The sequence below is a fragment of the Protobothrops mucrosquamatus genome, unplaced genomic scaffold (genome assembly GCF_001527695.2).
Source record: "Protobothrops mucrosquamatus isolate PMUCROS unplaced genomic scaffold, P.Mucros_1.0 scaffold222, whole genome shotgun sequence".
In the NCBI taxonomy this organism is placed as follows: Eukaryota; Metazoa; Chordata; class Lepidosauria; order Squamata; family Viperidae; genus Protobothrops; species Protobothrops mucrosquamatus.
In genome coordinates, this window is record NW_015386574.1 from 466363 (window position 1) to 469954 (window position 3592).

The following is a 3592-nucleotide window of genomic DNA, read 5'->3' on the forward strand; positions in this document are numbered from 1 at the left end:
ATGTCTTTTCTCAATGATTCAGATACATTTAACAGACTGAACTTATCATGTGTTCAAAAGTTCAAGAACATGATACATATCAGTCACCTTTATAAAAATGAACTGATCCAAAATTTACATGAAAAAAAAATAAAGCTTTAATCCACATGTAAATGATTTCAAGAATAATATGAATAAATTTCCAGAGAAGGCTTCATTTCTAGCAGCACACTCCAGAGTCCATTCAAATCAGTAGGGAGAACACAAGGCGGATAGGTAATTCTGTAAAATTACCCTAGTGAAAATGTTGATAAATCCCCAATTATGACATTTGCTCTAGCATAAAAACAAATGCAAAATACAATACAATCACCAATGCAAACCTTTCCTATAAAAGATTAATCCTCTTGAATTTTAAGTTAGTTATCAACCTGATGATATAATTTTGAAATGTATCGAATATTGTCAAAATATATAACTATAACACAGTTCACATCTTCATTGGAATTTGTTTAACATATTCACATGAACACAAAGAGTTAAGAGTATAATCATATCATTACCTAGTTTATTAAGACTGAAAAATCCTGAAATGATCCAGATATTAACATTTGTAATATTTTGGAAAATGTTATCAACTCTCTTGCCACTCACCAGATAAGATTAATAATTAGACTGTTGCAGGGGACAACAGGTAACTTACTCGTAAGTTATCACAAAAGTTTATTAGCAAACATTTACAGATTAAATTCTTACATATTCAAAATGGCCAATATGAAAATAACACTGCATATGGAAATATCACGTAGAACATGGCTTCCAAAAGTGCAATTTACAATTTTTGTTGCCCAAGTAGGCTTCTCCTTTATTCTCAACCATAAGAAAGTTCAGGTTTCTCAGCAACATACTAGCATTTACTAAACAACCCTCTCTACTCAAAGAACAGTCTTATTTTATACCCTAGCCTCAAATATTTGCATTTCAATTCTTCAGTTTACACCTATACTTGGGGTTTGCTGTCTCTGTAGGCCAGCTGTCTTTCTACACATAAACTCAACTCCTGCCCTTGTTTTACTACATTGGCTAGCATAGCTGCCAATCATTTCAGCTAATGCTCTTTCCTTTCTATTTCATTCAGTCTATTGTCACATCCGTATTATCAGGCCTTTCAGCAACACATAGTGCAAGCCAGCTTCAATTTACCAGGAACTATGTGGATCCTAAACTATGTGGATCCTGTTCCTAGCAATCAGGCTTATTTGTCTATATATTTCATTAAAGTCGTAATCTTTTTTTTTTTTTTTTTGAGATGGCAGAGAAAAGAGACGCTGTTTTAGTGGTGGAATCCCTCTTTTCCTTTACTTATTCCTAAATAGCTCAAAAAAGAGTTGCAGCCTTCCGTTTCGTTAAGCCAGTTTCATCTCATACCATTATTCCCTTTTTTTTTTTTTTTTTTAGTATAAACGGATACTAAAAGGATATTGGTACAAGTGTCTCTCTTTTTGGCAGAGCTCCCAAAACCTAATAAAACGTCAAGGAAAAGCTTCTATTTCCCCCCCCCCCTCCGCCTCAACCACCCCAGCTCTTGTCAACAAGGACTGAGCACGTCACTTCCTCCAGAACCTTCCCATAGCTTCCAGGAAGACTCACCCGCCCCTTTTAGTGCAAAACACCCATCCTCTTTCGCAGACTCAAACTTTTTCTTCTTAGGGACTCGGACACTTCCTGCCACCCCTTAGAAGGCTCCTCGCCTCCCCCTAAAAAGCCCTGCCTTCTGGATCCATTCTGTCAGCTCTAAAGCTCCCATATCGCCACCACCACATTGCTCTCTCTCTCTCTCTCACTCACACACTCACACACACGCACATATACACATACACCCCCCCCCGTAAAGATTTAAAGAGACCTTGTACGCAACCCTCCCCCCGACGGCAATAGATTCCCTTTCGAGCGAATGCTCACCAAGCCCGTTTCCTTCCGGTAGTGCTGGCAGCCTCCCCCCCCCGCCGGAGCCCCCCCATCCTCTTCAGAATTCCTCACCAACCGCTCCGCCCAATTAATGCCCCTCACCCTCTCCCGGCTGGCTGGGGGGATCTCGCGTTCGCTTCATTCCCATCCCCTCCCTTCCTCCCTCCCTCCCCAGAGAACAACACCTCTCTTACTCTCCAGAGTAGTAATTCTCGCTTCCTCTTCTTCCCCACCCGCACTTACTATTACGCTGGCTCTCCCGGCCCACGAATACACCCCCCCCCTCCTCGGACCAGCGGGCGCTCACCATCTGCTGCCCTGACCTCCAACAGCACCCATCATCCCCCCATCCCGACATCCCGTCCCACGGTCGGTTTCCTCGCTTCCTCCCCAGCTCCGGAATATCAGCGCCCGCTCTCCCCACTCTCCCCCGCTCCCCAAGCAGATCTTTCTGCCTCCCAGCAGACTCACTTCGGCAGTCATTAACTCAAGAGGAGCCCTGACCGTTTCCCTCCTCCTCCTCTGTTGCCCACCTCCGCCCCCTCTCGTCTGTCCCGAGGCCAGCCCCCCCCCCCACGCCCGATCGATCCTCCGGGGGGGGAACGGAGGGAGGGAGCGGAACAGCCCCGCCGGCGCCTCCCCCTCCCTCGCCCCCCCCCCACACCTCCCCCCGTACCTGTAACTGCAGCATCCCCGTCTCTGAGCTGCCGGCCTGGCTCTTTGTTTCCTGCCGCGGGCCGGACAGGAGAACTGGCTCCCCCCGCCTCCTTCTTCGCCTCCTCCTCCTTTTCCTCCTCCGCCTCCTTCTCACACTCATTGAAAGCAAACAAGCATCATGGCGGCAGCGGCGACGACTGCACGGGGAGCGCCTAGGCCCGGCCCACATCGCTCGGCTCGGCCGCCCACTCCTCGCCGCGATTGGACGGCCAGCGCGAGGCAGGCTCGGCGGGGGGCTATGGCTGCGCAGAGCCGGAGGGACGCGGGCGGAGACGGGGAGGGCTGGCCTTTAGAGGGAAGCGGTGGGGAAGGAGCCGCGTCCGCAGCCCCGCCGAAGAGCGAGCGGTGCGAGTCGAGGCATTTGCCCGTCTCGGGAGAGAGCTCCGCGGGGCTCAGTAAGCGCAGGTGTGGGGCCCGAATGGTTGGAGAGACTGTCAATCAGGATATCTCAGGGCTGTGTTGAGTAGACTTGAAACTCTGGCCTATAGATGCAGGCGCAATAATATTTACTTACTCTAGCAAGCAGGAGGCGTGTAATTCACTGCCAACGGTTGTAGTAATGGGAGCCAGATTGGATGGTTTTAAAAAGACTGGTTAGGACAGTGGTTCTCAACCTGTGGGTTGGGACCCCATTTGGGGTCGATCGACCATTTCACGGGGGTCGCCAAGCAAGGCTGTCCGCCATTTTTTGTCTGCCATTTTTTTCCCCTTTTCCGGCGAGTGCCTTATCTCCCTTGGGCTGGGCCAGCTGGTGGTCGGCCTGCTCCGTCTCTGCCGCTTGCCAGCTACGCCTCGGCCGGCGCAGGGGGCGGAACCACGCATGTGCGGCGCTCCCGGGCAGGGAAAGTCCTCGACTTACGACCGGTTGGGTAGTCCTCAACTTACGACCGGTTTAGTCCTCGACTTACGACCGGTTTAGTCCTCGACT

The 3592-nt window shown here is 49.4% G+C and overlaps 1 protein-coding gene across 1 annotated transcript in view; it reads right to left on the bottom strand.

Moving 5' to 3' along the window:
* The window catches only part of CNOT6 (CCR4-NOT transcription complex subunit 6), a 52965-nt gene extending 50288 nt beyond the window's left edge, over positions 1-2677 (bottom strand). The window contains exon 1 of the mRNA XM_015814122.1: positions 2624-2677. The gene's annotated coding sequence lies outside the window, so the exon portion shown is untranslated. The remainder of the gene's footprint in view (positions 1-2623) is intronic.
* Between the last annotated feature and the right edge of the window lie 915 nt (positions 2678-3592).